Source organism: Staurois parvus, unplaced genomic scaffold (genome assembly GCF_062004578.1).
Source record: "Staurois parvus isolate SC_StPar_1 unplaced genomic scaffold, SC_StPar_1.0 ptg000362l, whole genome shotgun sequence".
NCBI lineage: Eukaryota > Metazoa > Chordata > Amphibia > Anura > Ranidae > Staurois > Staurois parvus.
The window spans coordinates 12,510,533-12,527,533 of NW_028318158.1; the positions used below are offsets into that span (position 1 = coordinate 12,510,533).

The following is a 17,001-nucleotide window of genomic DNA, read 5'->3' on the forward strand; positions in this document are numbered from 1 at the left end:
GCTTTAACCGCCAGTTGCTGCATGCAGGCAGTCCATGTGAATGTATGGGGATGCAGCGGCTGTTGTAGAGACAGACCTTTGACCTAATTTAACCGGTGTGTGGATGAGTGGCCCCGAATGTACACTGTATGTGTTTGGGGCCACCCACCTGCACGCTTGTCAAATTGTTTCTTAGTCCTCGTTGACATAGGATGTATGCATCCAGGTCTCATGGGACGGCTGTGTTTACATGGCGATGTTTAGGTGTTCTATGCTCTCCTGTGCAGGCAGGCCCATTCATGTCAACTGGGACGTTCAGGGCCATGCGCCCACACGCATGTCACACATCTGTGTCCATACAGCCGCTGCTCCCAATTGACATCAATGGGACTGTCTACACTGGGATGCATTGAGCACCTGTGCATCCTCATGCAGGCAATCACGGCCATTACACAAGCCATGGATTCTTCTGCCGCATGTGAACAAGGCCTTATTTTGTTTTTCTGCCTCTGTGAGCTCCCAAACCTCTCCTCTACTTCTCGCTTCCCTTTATTTGGGACAAGCAGTGCACGTTACTTGCAGCCATGTGCACTGCTCTATTCACATTACAAATCCAGTACCCTGGGAAAGAGTAAGAGAGGGTGACTACGTTCTTACATACAGTTCACACTTATGCGGATTGTAGTGCTTTTTCCAGTTTGCAGAAACGCACTACAGTCCATATAACATGATTTCCTATGGGACTAGTTCACACCTGTATGTCCTGAGAGGTGCATTTTTTGTAAAGGGTCAGGGATTTTTTTTCCTGCAGCGAATTGCATTTTGCATGTAATAGACTCCAATGAACCCACAGCAAAAAATGTAAGTGTTGCACTTTTTATGTGTTTTTTATGCGTTTTGCAGTTTGTGTTTTTTTTTTTGCTAATTCATGTAGTGCAACTTTGATGTGAATTTGATGCAACTTTACATTCTCTGGCACTCAAGTAGCATTAAAGTCGCATGATTTGGTTAGGGTTAAGTGCTAGGGTTAGGCTTAAATGTTAGGGTTAGTGTTAAGGGCTAGAATTAGCGTTAAATGTTAGGATTAGTGTTAAATATTCGGGTTAGAGTTAAATGTTCGGTTTAAGTGCTAGGGTTAGGGTTAAATGTTAGGGTTAAGGGCTAGGGTTAAATGTTAGTGGTTAGGGTTAAATGTCAGGGTTAAGGGCTATATGTTAGGGTTAATGTAAGGGCTACGAATAGGGTTAAGAGCTAGGGTTAAATGTTAGGGTTTGGGTTATATGTTAGGGTTAGTGCTAAGGGCTACGGTTAGGGTTAAGGGTTAGTGTTAAATATTAGGGTTAAAAGTTAGGGTTAAATGTTAGGGTTAGAGACAGCCATGCCCCAACTGCACACGTTGTCCAGGGTTGTGGGGTGGTTGCAGCATGGGTGACACTTGGCAGGCAATGTTATCAGTTGAGCACAACAGGGGATACAATTCCTGACATGGCTGGAAGGGTTAGTGTTAAATGTTACGGTTAAGGGCTACGGTTGGGGTTAAATGTTATGGTAAGGGTTAAGGTTGTGGTTAAGGTTAGGGTTAAATGTCAGGGTTAAGGGCTACGGTTAGGGTTAAATGTTAGGGTTTGAGTTAGGGTCTATGTGTCTTTGAACACGAAAGTTCCTGCACTACTTTGATGGTACTTGAGTGCCACAGTGTACAGTCACATCAACGTCGCACTACATGAACAGAATTGTCATACTTCCCAATTAGCTAGAAAAAAAAACCCTTAAAGCATGAAATGCATCACAAATGCATCAAAAACGTGAGTTCATGCACAATGCACTGCAAAAATTCCTCAACCACAACCTGCATATAGGAGAACCTAACCTAACAGGAAGTCAGGTCACAGCCTCTAAGAAAAAGGAATTCAGGCCTTGTTTTAGGCCATGCTTTACTCTCTTAAAAGTGTTCTATGTTTGGATTGCTCTTCAAGAGCATTTGCCAGGCAGTAAGAGGTGTAAATACTGGACAGCCATGCCCCGACTGCACACGTTGTTCATGGTTGTGGGGTGGTTGCAGCATGGGTGACACCTGGCAGGCAGTATTATTGGTTGAGCACAACAGGAGATATAATTCCTGACACGGCTGTAAAGCATCAAGGCTTCATGGCTTGTGTACACTCTTGCCTGCCCTTGCAACAAAAATGGAAGCAGTAAAAATGCAGCTCAACCACTTGGGTTATACCACCCCCCCAAATACAAGTGTAAACAAAGAGGCAGGGATGGAAGGGACTTTTATGAGTTAGGAACACAATACATGACCTGAAGCTTTTATTTTTACACCAAAGTCACTGATCACCAGGGAGTCCATAGTTCCCCATATATAATGTGGTGTCTATGGAGATAGAAGACAATGTTGCACAACATGAAATATACAGTGTATGGGGATGAGGACTGAGCTCTTCCACTTCATAACCATTAAAGTACTGGCGTTGCTAAAACAGATTAGTGATCTACATTGTTCTAACGGAATATAGCCATTGAACTAAACAAGCCGGCAATGCGCCTGCGCTGGACACAGCCAGACGCGCCTGCGCACACCACGTTCTTGCTGAAGTCGGTCCGCCGTCTGGTCTCCATGGAGACGGAACACCGCGTCCTTCTACAGTCCGCTCCCGGGAAATGAGGAGGAACGTTTGGGGGAGATCGGGCTGAGCGGACAGGTAACACCGGGCACCGGCATTGTGTCGGCTTGTATATGACTAGGTGCCGCTTGTACGATCTCATCTGTGTGTGTGTGGGGGCTGAAATAGGCTCAGTGCTGTGTGGGGTCCCTACGTCCATTGTTATTATTATTGTTATCACCTATGTTCCCTCCTTTGTATATATTGTGAGTGATTCACAAAGTATGTCGTCCACAGCCTTGTACTAGATTTATAGCAACCCAACGTGACATTTTAGCGACAAATTGAAGCAGTTCTTATATTTGACACCTTTAGGCCAGCTCACACATGCGCACGTTTTTGGCCCGTTTCGGGTTTGCATGCCCATTCATTTCAATAAGCTGGCAAACGCATGGGAATACGGAAAACATGTTCGCGTGAGGCTTGCCGCCCAGAAAGGAGCAGGAGCTTCTTTTTGGTGACAAACTTTTTGCAATGCGGTTTGCTGCGATCTATCGAGGTACAATCGAGGCAGAACCACACCCGTTATAGGTGCCATTAAAATAAATGGCATCTGAAATTTGCATTGTGCGATTTGTCTCTGTAGCAGAGTGCTTTGAAATCGCGAGCAGAATCGTGACCATTCTGCCTGCGATTCAAAACGCCTAGGTGTGAACGGAGCCGCTGTCAACATTTTATTGATGTGTTTTCTAGGAGAAATGTTAATTTGTAATCATCAGTAAAATACTTGCATGTAGATGTGTTTATACGTGTAAAAACGCATGTGTGTACATAATGCTCATTTCTTGTCTGTTTGTATAGACTTCATTTACATGGCGCCGCTCAGAAGCCGAATTATCAATATAAGGAGTCATCTCACCGGCATGTATAGGGGAACGGTGGCCGCATCAAAGTCCAGTAACTTGCGCTTCAGAAGAGGAGAAAGGACAGCGCTCTGACCTCCCGTGTAATCCTATGTATGGGGGATGGCCTCAGCCGTCATGTCGGCCACGCCCCCTGACATGTTTTGCCTCGCCCATCGGGACTTGATCACAGAGGAGTCCTCTTGATCACAGAGGAGTCCTCCTCTGTGATCAAGCTCAATGGGCAGGGCGAAACACATCAGCGAGCATGGCTGGTGTGATGGCTGAGGCCATCCCCCATACACAGGATTACATGGGCAGTCAGACCACTGTCCTTTCTCCTCTTCTCAAGCGTATGTTCTTAGGCTTCATTCACATGACTGTAAAAACATTCCTGATTTTATAATATTTTTTTCTAGGGGAAAAGTTCTTGCGTAAAGATCCATAAGGCTTCATTAACACGGCTGTAGAAAAACGCAGCAGTGTAGATGAGGATGAACGCCGCTGAAACCGATCCCCAGGAGTCCGAGAGGAACGGGATGTAGTAGGATGGCCTCAGCCGTAACTCTGGCCACGTATACTGACGCGTTTTGCCCCGACCAGGGGCGGACTGACAACTCATGGGGCCCCCGGGCAATAGGGGATCATGGGGCCCCTGTGTAGTTGCCCAAACTCAAAAAAGCCTATGAAAAAGGTACCAGAGGTATCTCATGGGGCTCCCTACTGACCCCAGGCCCTCGGGCAGTGCCCAAGTTTCCAAATGGTCAGTCCACCCCTGGCCCCGACACATAGGGAGCTTGGTCACAGATCCTGCTACATCCTGTCCCTCTCTGACTCCCGGGGATCGGTTTGAGCGGTGTTCATCCTCACCTACACTGCTAAGTTTCTGGAGTTACTTGGGACCCTGCTCCCATATTCTTTTCTCTGCTGGCTGAGTGATTTTTGTCTGCTGTCAGCCAGAAGCATACCCACAGTTTGTAAAAAAACGTATATAGAATTACAGATCTGAACACAGGTGCATTGTTTTCAATGAAGCCATTCACACAGATCCGTAAACGTGAGGTGCATTCAGATCCATATCCCAGAATCCAAAAATCTGCCTCTAAGAACACATATAATTGGATGTATACACATTTGTATGCACGTAAAGTCTAAATAAAGGGGAACAATAAATTATCATTAAAATAAGTTATGTAAGCATATGCCACTTACGCGTTTAAGCACATCTATATGCAAGTATTTTACTGATCGTCACACAGGAACTTTTCTCCTAGAGATCACATCTGTAATAACATCAGTATATTTTTTATGGCCGTGTGAATGAAGCCACACTGATGTTATTACAGATGTGTTTTCTATTTATTTATTTTATTTCTGACAGGTACTTTATAGCGCCGTCAAAGCAGCGCTTTACATATATTGCACATTCACATCAGTCCCTAAACCTAGAGTGGTAGAAAAGTCTTTTTTTTTAATTTATACCTGCAGGTATGCCTATAATAAAGCTTAGCTGTAGGTGCAGTAAATATCTCCTAAACATGCACAGTTTAGGAGATATTTACTTTAGCAGCACTGGTAATGTCACTGGTGCATGCGCACTGCTCTCTCAGTGGACGGTGTGCCATCCATAGAGGGAGCTGTGCCACGGCCTATACTCCCATGCGCATGCACGGGAGCGCCATCATCGCAGCTTGGCCAGCCAAATGGCCACAGCCCACGAACCCGGAAGGAAGATCGGGTGAAGATGGAAGTCATAACAACACTTCTTTGGAGGGCTTCGTTTTCAGATAAGTCTTTCATAATGTGCTAGTATGTGATGCATACTAGCACATTATGCTTGTAAAGTGGAGCTCCACCCAAAAGGATTGCTAAGGATTGGCACCGATTTTGACAGATACCCGCTCCCACTTCCACTGTGATCGCCTAGGCGATCGGAAGCGGGAGTTGTCCTCCCTCTGCGTAGTCTTCTGAGACACGTGACAGGTCTCAGTAGACTACGGGACAATTAACAAGGCACAGTGCTACACACACATGCACAGTGGGCACCCAGCCATGAAGCCGCAAGCTGTCACAGCGGAGTTCCCACACTTAAGATGCCAGAGCCGGGTAGAGAGGACAGCCTGTGAAGCTGGCTGCGGTGAGTACACTTTGGGATTGAGAGACAGGTGATTGGCTGTTTTTTAAAAGTCATCAGCTACAAATTTTGTAGCTGCTGACTTTTTTTAGATTTTAATTGGAGCTTCACTTTAAATTGCAAGGAGCAGATTATTTTGTTGTATTTTTTTACTGTCACTTTAAGGAGCGTACATTCTAAGGTCTCTAACTGACATTCAAATATACACGTAGTAGGGCCAATTTAGACAGAAGCCAGTTAACCTACCAGCATGTCTTTGGAGGTGGGAGGAAACCCACACAGGCACAGGGAGCACATGCGAACACCAGGCAGTTGGTGCTGTGGTTGGGATTTGAACCAATGTCCTTAGTGCTTCTAGGTTAAAGTACTAACCGCTTAGCCAAGGTGCTGAAAGTTCCTGTGTAATCATCAGTAAATTACTTTTGTATAGATGCATTTAAACGCATAAAGATACATATGCATACATAATGATAATTTCTGCTCTTACAAATGTGTATACATGTGTTTATATGTGTACATGCTTCTTACACACTGCAGCTTGAAAAAGCTCATTACAGCATTTTGTTTTTACTGAGGTAAAGCCCATTGTTTACAATGTGCCTGTGCACACAGGCACGTAAACAGGTGCCGCATATTCCTCAGTGAAAGAAATAGGAAAATCTGAATTTTTGGTCAGTATTTTATAGCACACATACACACATAAATATTAATGAATTTTGTCTATGGATATTTTTACGGCCATGTGAATGAAGCCTTATGCTGGCCATACACTGTTAGAAAATTGCTCGAAAAAGCGATCAATATGCACGATCATTCGACTTTTGAAATGTTAGTGGGCTAATATTGATTACCAAAATGTAAAGTGTTATAGCAAAAAATTTAACTATCATGTATTTTTTTCCTCCTAAACGATCGATTTTAAACAGTAGTGGAATCGATTTAAAACAGTTCGAAAAAATCTACAGCGCATGTACATGTTAAAATGTAACCCTGTAAGTGTAATCGATCACCGAAAAATGCATAAAGTTTATGTTGTTATCAATCGATAATATGTCAATAACTGGGAGACAGATATTGATACAACGATGGCGTTATCACATGCAGATCTTTATAAGGATACCGTTATACTGTTTTTTTTAAACAATTTTCCAACCGTGTATGGCCAGCATTAGATGCATTATCATGCACCCATCCACAACCCATTTTCAATGCCCTGGCTGAGGGAAGAAGGTTCTCACCCAAGATATGACAGTGGATTGCCCCATCCATCATCCCTTTGATGCGGTGCAGTTGTCCTGTCCCCTTAGCAGAAAGACACCCCCAAAGCAGAATGTTTCCACCACCATGTATGACAGTTTGGATGGTGTTCTTGGGGTCATAGCCAGCATTCCTCCTCCTCCAAACATGGTGAGTTGAGCTGATGCCAAAGAGCTCGATTTTGGTCTCATCTGACCACAACACTTTCAACCAGTCCTCTTCTGCATCATTCAGATGTTCAGTGGCAAACTTCAGATGTGCCTGGACATGTGCTTTCTTAAGCAGAGGAACCTTGCAGGCACTGCAGGATTTCAATCCTTGTTGGCATAGTGTATTACCAATTGTTTTCATGGTGACTGTGGTCCCAGCTGCCTGGAGATCATTGACAAGATCCTCACGTGTAGTTCTAGGATGATTCCTCGCTGTTCTCATGATCATTGACACTCCACGAGGTGAGATCTTGCATGGTGCACCAGAGCTAGGGAGACTGACAGTTGTTTTGTGTTTCTTTCATTTGTGAATGATTGCACCAACTGTTTTCACCAGTCCAGCTTTTTGTAGGTCTACAATTTTGTCCCTGACGTCCTTGGACAGCTCTTTGGTCTTTGCCATGGTGGAGAGTTTGGAATCTGATTGTTTGATTGCTCCTGTGGACAGGTGTCTTTTATACAGGTAACAAAATTAGATTAGAAGCACTCCCTTTAAGAGATTTCTTCTAATCTCAGCTTGTTACCTGAATGAAAGACACCTGGTAGCCAGAAATCCTGCTGAATGATAGGGGATCAAATACTTATTTCCTTCATGAACATGCAAATCAGTGCATCATTTGTTAGACATGCATTTCTTTTGAATTTTTTGTTGCTATTCTGTCTCTCAGTGTTACAATACACCTACCATTCAATTTTTAGACTGATCATTTCTTTGTGAGTGGGCAAACATTCAAGATCAGCAGGGGATCAAATACTTATTTCCTTCACTGTAGCTCATGCTTACGCATCTCTGCAAATGGCAAAACAATGTGTTCAGATCCATAATTAAAAAACATTTGTATATCCATTTTTGCACAACTTTGTGAATGAAGCCTTACGGCACATAGAAAATAATTGTTTTCTGTAAGTGCCATTCACACCACAATGCTGATGTGATGTGCGGTGCAGTGCAAAAAAATCCAGCATATCTGTATTTTTTCACAGCGCACAGGATGGCACTGCACAGTAGCGCAGCACATGTAGTGACATGGTGGGCTCAGATGGTCGGCTAGGAGGCCGAAAAACAGGTGTCTGAACCCCAGCTGCCCACCCATGTAAAAATATAGGGCTGTACACATGCCACGGGTAAGATGCTGTGCTTCGTGGCTGTAGCATTTTTAACTTGGGCTGCAGAGTTTGACAAGCAGCACACCTGTCAAACTTGCCCATTGAGTAGTGGGGCAATACATGGTTAAATCAGGTGGTGAGAAGGCGATATAACCCCCCTGCCACCACCACCACCACCTGTTAGAGGCCTCAGTCACTCGGGGTGTACTACCGCATACTTTGGTGTGAGGCCATGTTTACCTGCACAGGGATGCACAGGTGTTCTGTGCATCTCCATGTAGGCAGACTAATGGATGTCAGTTGGGATGCTGAGGCTGTGCCTGTCATACCTATGATGTAATTTGAATGCTTCAATAAAGATACCAAGGAGTGCAGCGATATTCCAGATTTGTGCATGTTAGGGCTCGTTCACACTAGGCTGTTTTGCCAACGCTTGCCAAACGCCCCTATAGCGTTTGGCAAGCGTTGGTCCGGCGTTTGCGGAGCGTTTTTTAACGCTCCGCAAACGCCGCATGCGCGGTTTAGCGGCGGTTGCTAGGCGTTTGCCGAGCGTTAATAACGCCCCACAAACGCCTATAATGCAGTTTGAGTGGTGTTACCGCTCCGCAAACGCCCCGCAACCGCGTCGCAACCGCACCGCAAACGCCGGCCGGGCGTTTGCGGAGCGGCACCATAGACGAGAATAGGAGGCTTCAAAGCCTTCTGACTCGTCCAGAGGCGTCCGTTTTGCCGCGACGCAACGCAAACGCTCCCGTTAGAACAGCACCATGTGCTGTAATGTGCAGAATTGGCAGAGGCGTTTGGGAAGCGGTAAAAACGCTTCCCAAACGCCTCTCTGCCGCCTGCACACAAGGCTAGTGTGAATGTAGCCTTACTGAGATGCTGCTCCCAATCCAACAACCACTTAGATGTGGGTGAATATCCCCAAACCCACACTCTGTGTTCAGGGTTGTGCACTCACACCTGCACAGATGTCAAATTGACATCAATTGGAGTGTCTGCACAGGGATGCACCCAAAGAACACCCAAAGCTTGGTTCACACCAACAGTGATGGCCTACGATGTGTGTCAAGGAACTAATGAGACTAAAGTTCCTACACTCGAGAAGGGCTCTTTGAAGAGAGAAGCTGGCCAAGGCCACTTGGGGGTCGGTGCCAAGTTTACATTAGAACCCTGGTCAGTTGCATTCCAGCTCTGTCAGTGAGACATTCTTTTTTGTGACAACCTGTTCAAATGTCTTGTGTTATGAAAAATGCAAGCAAGTTTGGAACAGAGGTACACTATAAAATTTGGTGTGAAATTGGGTAAAAGTGCACCAGAAATGGTGAGGAAAGCTTAAGATGAATTTGCGATAACATCTGCACAAGAGTGCCGATGGCACAAGGCCTTCAAGGAAGGACAAGAATGCGTTGAGGACCAACAGGATGCCCCTCTTCATCTCTTTGTCAAAAAAAGAACAGAATGTGGATGCAGTGAGGCCTGTTCTCAACCGTGACCAACATCTCACTATCAGAATGATTGCAGAGGAATTGGAATTACCAAGTCATTTGTTCATGAAATCGTGACTCAGGATTTGAACATGAGAAACGTGTGTGCAAGACTTTTTCCAAAGTATTTGTCTGCTGATCAGAAGATCTTTTTTGGATTATGACCTTGACTCAGAACTTTTTATGAACTTTTTATGAGAGACTTGTGTATCTTTATTGCACTGCACTTTAGTTCAACTTGTTTTTTTGAAATTTTTTGGGTAAATTAACAAGAAGGGTCACAGTTATACATACCATTCAGAGTAGTACTTATTGTCAGTTAAACAATCTTGGTCTAGAATAAGGATTGGTAATTTGATAATATGATTACCACAAACAAGTACACTGAGAACCATAGGTAAATTGGGGAGGGTAAGGGGAGGGGTGGGAAAGGAGAGGGAGAGAGGAACAAAGAGGGTAAGAATAACATATAAACTAATCCAGTCATTGGAACCAAGTTATACTCTAGATCACGCCGAGCCTTATCTGTGGGCACGCCAGGAGAATACCGTATTTTTCGCTCCATAAGACGCACTTTTTTTCCCCCAAAAAATGGGGAAAATGTCAGTGCGTCTTATGGAGCGAATATAGAGCAGCCGGTCCGGTATTTCCACCGCCGCCGTGTCAGAATACCGGGCCGGCCGCTCAGCTCTGCAGTGGGACCGTACCTGTCCCTCTATCCAGCGGCGCGCTGTCTTCCCGGCTTCTGTAGTGTGCGTGACAGCCGGGTCCCAAGTGCGCATGCGCAAGAAGCAGTGCTCTTTGTGAATGGTAAGGCGGTACCTGGGACACATGACAGATCCCAGAAGCCGCCGGACCAATCACAAAGCGCAGCGCTTCTCGCGCATGCGCACTGGGCATCCGGCTGTCCGACGAGCGCCCACACTACAGAAGCCGGGAAGACAGCGCGCGGCTGGATAAAGGAACAGGTAAGATAAAAAAAAACTCTGCGGAAGTAAGAGCGGGTACCTGTCAAATTCAGGTACCCGCTCCCCCTCCCTCCCCAAAGGTCAGCAGTCATCTGTACTGTCCACAGTCTCTGGTCATCCCTGTACTGTCTGCAGTCTCTGGTCATCCCTGTGCTGTCCGCAGTCTCTGGTCATCCCTGTGCTTTCCGCAGTCTCTGGTCATCTCCTGTACTGTCCGCAGTCTCTGGTCATCCCTGTACTGTCCGCAGTCTCTGGTCATCCCTGTACTGTCCGCAGTCTCTGGTCATCCCTGTACTGTCCGCAGTCTCTGGTCATCCCTGTGCTGTGTCCGCAGTCTCTGGTCATCCCTGTACTGTGTCTGCAGTCTCTGGTCATCCCTGTACTGTCCGCAGTCTCTGGTCATCCCTGTACTGTGTCCGCAGTCTCTGGTCATCCCTGTACTGTGTCTGCAGTCTCCGGTCATCCCTGTACTGTCCGCAGTCTCTGGTCATCCCTGTACTGTTAATTAGTTTGCACTACTGTACGAGTTGTTTTTTCTAAACCAAAAGCTCGATATTCAGGTTTCATTGCAGTGTTGGCACTTTGAAAGAAATAAGTTGGTTTTGGGTTGCAGTTTGGGCACTCGGGCTCAAAAAGGTTCGCCATCACTGCTCTAGATATTGAGACTATCAGTTTTGGACTGTACATCTAGTGTTACTTAACCATGAAACCCAGGATTTACGGAACTTGTAGTTGGGAGAATTTGTGACTGAGAATCTTCTTTCCATGTCACACTGGTTATTTAGATCTTGGATAGGGACAGGGTTATTATAGATTTCCATAGTCTGGTTATGTTGTTTTTTTGCTGCATATAGTATATGGATAATTACTACCTGTGTATCTGGGGGGAATTTATGCAGACCAATGTGGAATAAAACTAACGCTGGATCTGTTTTTTTGTTTACAAATTATATTATTGATTTTTATTAAATAGGCTGCAAAAACAACATTATAGCATCCAGTAACATATAAAACAGAAACAAGGCACATCTGTAATATACATTCCAAAAAGGTATAATTATGTACAGCAGAAGAATTAAGTGTATGAGCAAGATAGGGAAGAGGGTAGGCAGAACCATAATGGCACCAACAGAAAAACACGATCAATGAAATACCGTATTTTCCGGCATGTAAGACGACCCCCTACTTTTCCTGTTAAAATGCAGTGTTTGGGCTATACTCGCCGTATAAGACTACCCCTCTTCCAGTGCACACCAGTGGTAAGAATAGTACCCCATCATTGGTGTCAGTGGGAGGAATAGTGCCCCATCATTGGTGTCAGTGGGAGGAATAGTGCCCCATCATTGGTATCAGTGGGAGGAATAGTGCCCCATCATTGGTATCAGTGGGAGGAACAGTGCCCCATCATTGGTATCAGTGGGAGGAATAGTGCCCCATCATTGGTATTAGTGGGAGGAATAGTGCCCCATCATTGGCGTCAGTGGGAGGAATAGCACCCCATCACTGGTGTCAGTGGGAGGAATAGTGCCCCATCATTGGTATCAGTGGCAGGAATAGTGCCCCATCATTAGTATCAGTGGGGGGAATAGCACCCCATCATGGGTGTCAGTGGAATAGTGTCCCATCATTGGTGTCAGTGGGAGGAATAGTGTCCCAACATTGGTGTCAGTGGGGGGGGGGGGGTGGAGGAATAGTGCCCCATCGTTGGTGTCAGTGGGGGGGAGGAAAAGTGCCCCATCGTTGGTGTCAGTGGGGGGGAGGAATAGTATCCCATCATTGGTGTCAGTGGGGGGAGGAATAGTGCTCCATGATTGGTGTCAGTGGGGGGGTGGAATAGTGCCCAATCATTGGTGTCAGTGTGGGGGAGGAAAAGTGCCCCATCGTTGGTTTCAGTGGGAGGAATAATGCCTCATCATTGGTATCAGTGACACCAATGATGGGGCACTATTCCTCCCACTGACACTTGCTGACCCCTGTTCCAGTGTGGTGCTGCTGCAGCCAGCATATGTGGTTGCAGCAGCACCTAAGCACGGCACACTTACCTGCATCTCCTTCACTCGATTTTCGTGGGGCCGCTCAGCTCCGCCTCCTCGCCGGTGATTGGCCGCCTGTGTGCCTTTCCTGAGCTACAGTTCTGGCGGCCAATCACCGCTGAGGAGGCGGAGCCGAGCAGCCACGCGAACATCCAGTGGACGAACCGAATGAAGGATCAGCCGCGCTTCCTGGACCGGATTGTCGTGGGACCGGAGCCTGGTAAGAGACAGCAGCCCCTGCCCACCCCTGTACTTAGTTTCCCTTCTGTTGGAGGGGGGGGGCGGCGGCGGCGGCACCGCGCTGACCCCCTAAAAAGTGTCAGCATGCTGTTACCGGCGTATAAGACGACCCCCGACCTTTGAGAAGATTTTCAAGGGGTAAAAAGTCGTCTTATACGCTGGAAAATACGGTAGATATTCGTTATTCAGATAGTAAATGTCTATACGTTTTCCAAACCTCCCACTTTCTATCGAATAACTGTATCCTATCCAGTAACATGTAATGAATTCTCTCCATGAGCATCACTGCATCAACACGCTGGATCTGGTTTAACTGCATCATCTACTATTTCAGAAATAACGTTGAAAGTATTATTCCAGAAGGACATGTGACTTACATGACCATATTGTGTGGTAAAGAGAGCCTATCTCTCCACACCGTCTCCAGCACAGTGGAGAATGAGTGGGGTACATTTTAGATAGATGTAGTGGAGTCAAATACCAGTGGTGGACTAGTTTTAGGTATGATTCCCAGTGTGATGCACAGTGGGATGCTTTATATGTTCTTTTGAAGGCTGTATACCACTGCTGCTCTGAAGGGTGAGGCAAGTGGAATTCCAAATTATGTAGGGAAGCTGAATATGAGCCTAGTAATAGATCTATCAGTAGTGCATAGAATGTTGATATTCCTTTGCCTGGGTATTTGTTTTTTTCCAGGAATAAGTAAAGTTGTACATTAATAGTACAGGGAATTTTGATTTGTTCTTTATTTAGACAGTGGATGATGCGTAGGTGGTTAAATCTTTCAGAGTCTTGGTAATGAGTATTTATCTTGCAGAATTTGGAAGGATACTAGACCGTGTTCCCTGTATAGGTCAGACAGAGAGTGCATTCCTGTTTTTGTCCAAGTAGTCAGGTTGATGTCGAGGATTAAAGTGTGAAGGACATGTAGAGGGGTGATGACTGTTTTAGAAGTCAGGGATGAGTGGGTAAGGATGGGAAACCAGGCATCTATGGAAGCCTTGATGCAGGGGTGTGTGTGATGGGAGTATTTGGGGGATATAGATTGTAGAAGTAAAAGGAATTGTGGAGTGGATGGATGGAAGATTTCACGTTCCATGTTGGTCCACGTTTTGTCTTTGGTTGGGTGCCACCAGTAGTAAATCTGGTCTAGGAGTGCTGCAAAGTAGTAGCTATATAAGTGTGGGAGGTTGGCACCTCCTTTATGATAAGGACCTATTAGTAGGTTGTGGGTGCATCTGGGACAATTCAATTCCCAAATAAATCTGGAAAACTGTTTTTGTGCTGTGGTGAAGAAACGTAGAGGGATGGGTATTGGGAGGGTTCTGAAGATACAAAGGATTTTCGGTAGTACAAACATTTTCAAAGTGGCTACTCGGCCTAACTTCGATAAACCAAGTGTCCGGAATGATTGGAGTTCTTGAGGAAGAGAGTTTCAGAATGCTTTGTGATTTAGTTTATATAGGAGTGAGGTCGATGCTGAAATATTGACTCCTAGATAGGGAATAGATTGTATCGCCCATGCTAATGGGTATTGCTGAGAGACAGTGTTTTGGGAACTTTTTGGTGTTTGTAGGTTTAGGATTGATGATTTATTTTTGTTGAGTTTGTAGTAAGCTACCTCTGTATATGAGTGTAGTTGTCAGGGATCCGGGTATGACCAGAAATGTGTGGACTGACACAGGGAAGTTGCAGGCTTCAGGAATGATGTAATAACAATATAATTTATTATTAGCCGCCCAAATATACAAAACACACAGTAAACAAAACCAACCTTCCACTAAAATCAGTATGTGCAGGAACACAGGCGTAGTCAGGGCTGGAGAGGTGGAATGGTCAGGCAGGCATTATGGTTCTGTCACGAGCCGACTGACGGTGGCCTCTAGCGACACACAAGCCAGGGTCCCTCAGGGTGTGGAGTCTAAGCCTCAGTCTGCTGGTTCACCAGAGCCCCTGATGGTGGGGATGGACTTAAAGCAGCCTGAGACCAGGTCGCGACCCCCGAGTAACACCAGCTGTGGTGAAGGCAGCCGCCAATGGCGTATAGCAGGTAAGAGCCAGATATGAAGAGGTATGACATGGTCAGACAGGCCTGGGTTGGTAACAGCAGAACAGACAGTACAGAACGGCAGGCAAAGAATAATCAAGTCACAAGCCGGGTTCAGCAACAGAAGGTCAGGCAATAGGATCAGGCAGGGAATGGTCAGGACGAGCCAGGGGTCAGAGCAGGAGAGGACAACAGTATCGGGATCAGGCTGGGTCGGCAACAAGGCAGTCAGACGTACAGGACAATCAGGAATAAGATACAGGGGCTCATGGGAAAACACCAAGGCACTGATTGCAGGCCTGGTACTGCTTAAATACACCTCCTGCAATCAGCCTCAGGTGATAGCTTGATTGCAGGAGTGAGGTCCTGGCATCGTCCATGTTGACATCTTCAAATGTCATAAAGATCATTGGCGTGGAGAAATTGGTTAAGATTTTGATGTAGGGGTCTTTTGCCAGACGATGAGTCTGTTTGTGAGTTGTTGATTGTGTTGAAGTCTCCGCCTATGATGAGGCGGCCTTTTTTGATGGAGTCTAGTTTGGTGTTCAGGTGTTTGCAAAATGAAATCTGGTTAGAGTTCGGCGCATACACATTAACCAGTGTATAGGGAATATTGTTGATGAGGCATATCAGAATATGGAAGCGTCCTTGGAGATCTGCGTATTCGGAGGTAAATTGGAAGTCAATTGTATCTTTAAAGGCTGTAAGAATTCCGTTGATCTTCTTGGGGTGTGATGCTAGGTGTTTTGTAGAAAATTTTTGATTAGGTAGGTGGGTGTTTTATTCAGTGCAAAGTGAACTTCTTGAATGTCATCCATGCTGGAAGCGGATTTCTTTAGTTAGTGAGGATCTTTTATAGGGTGAGTTCAGGCCTATTACATTGAGAGAAATTATTTTAAACATATTGTGGTGTCATGAGGAAGCAGTGTCATTTTTGTTTGATTCATGAGGTGAAATAGATAAAGAGTATGGGTCCACATTACATGAAAATAAGGGAGTTCATAGATGCGTCGCGATGTTGATCTTTTCCATGGGTGTAGGATGACGAATTGGAGTATACTGTAATTGACTGGAAGAAAAGCATGAAAGGAGCGGGGATGAACTTTAGTAAAAACAGCTTGCGAAAAATGCAAGAACAAAGGTAACCTGGTTGGTTACTAATGCCTGGGAGCTGAACAATAATCATGGCAACATCAGGTGTCGTCATGGAACACAGTAGAGCTTAGTATTTTCAAAGGGAAAGGCCGAAGTTTGATAGGCACAGGTGAAACTGTAGAGAGGCCATGTGACCATCTGGCCAGTCACCTTTCATCTGGTGGGGTTGGTGAGAGGTCGTTGTCATATCTTCAGCGGGGAGAATCTTCCATTCTTTCAGGAGGTCTAAGCCTTCTTACAAGCTGCAAACTACATAGGATCTGCCTTGATGTTTTATGAGGAAATCCCCATTGATACCCTATACCATGGTTCCGTAGGGCTTTGGTGATAGATAGAAGCTTTTTTCTGTTGAGGAGTGTTAATTTGGATAGGTCAGCATATAGTTTAACTCCCGTATGTGAAAGGCTGATACGTTTCTTGCCGCCACCATTAGTTTTATGTTGTAAAAATTGACTCTAACCAATACATCTCTAGGGATAGAGGCTGATAGAAAAGTGGGTTTAGGAATTCTATGGGCTCTATCGAGCACTACCTCTAGTGGGCCCAGTGAGGGAATGAGATGTTTCATTAGTTGTTGTAGGTAAGGTATTAGAGCGTCAGAGGTGATTGGTATGCCTTGGAATTTTATATTATTCCTTCTAGAACGGTCTTCTAGGTCAGCAATTTTGTGTTTTAGTTTTAAGATTTAATTTTTGTGGTCTGCATGTGCGTCTACCACTGTATTGTGTGCCGTAAACATATCAGCCATTTTGGATTCGATGTGTTGAAGTCGTGTAGCGTGATCAATAATGGCATTTGATATTGGAGCAATTGTGTTTGTTAAATCGCTATGTAGAGTCTTTCTGAGTGAAAGTAACATATTTTTTATGGCAGTTTC

At 45.3% G+C, this 17,001-nt stretch overlaps 1 protein-coding gene across 1 annotated transcript in view; it reads left to right on the forward strand.

The window, feature by feature from the left end:
• Positions 1 to 2,551: 2,551 nt before the first annotated feature.
• Positions 2,552 to 17,001, forward strand: part of ANKEF1 (ankyrin repeat and EF-hand domain containing 1) — a 44,108-nt gene continuing 29,658 nt past the window's right edge. The window contains exon 1 of the mRNA XM_089685121.1: positions 2,552 to 2,684. The gene's annotated coding sequence lies outside the window, so the exon portion shown is untranslated. The remainder of the gene's footprint in view (positions 2,685 to 17,001) is intronic.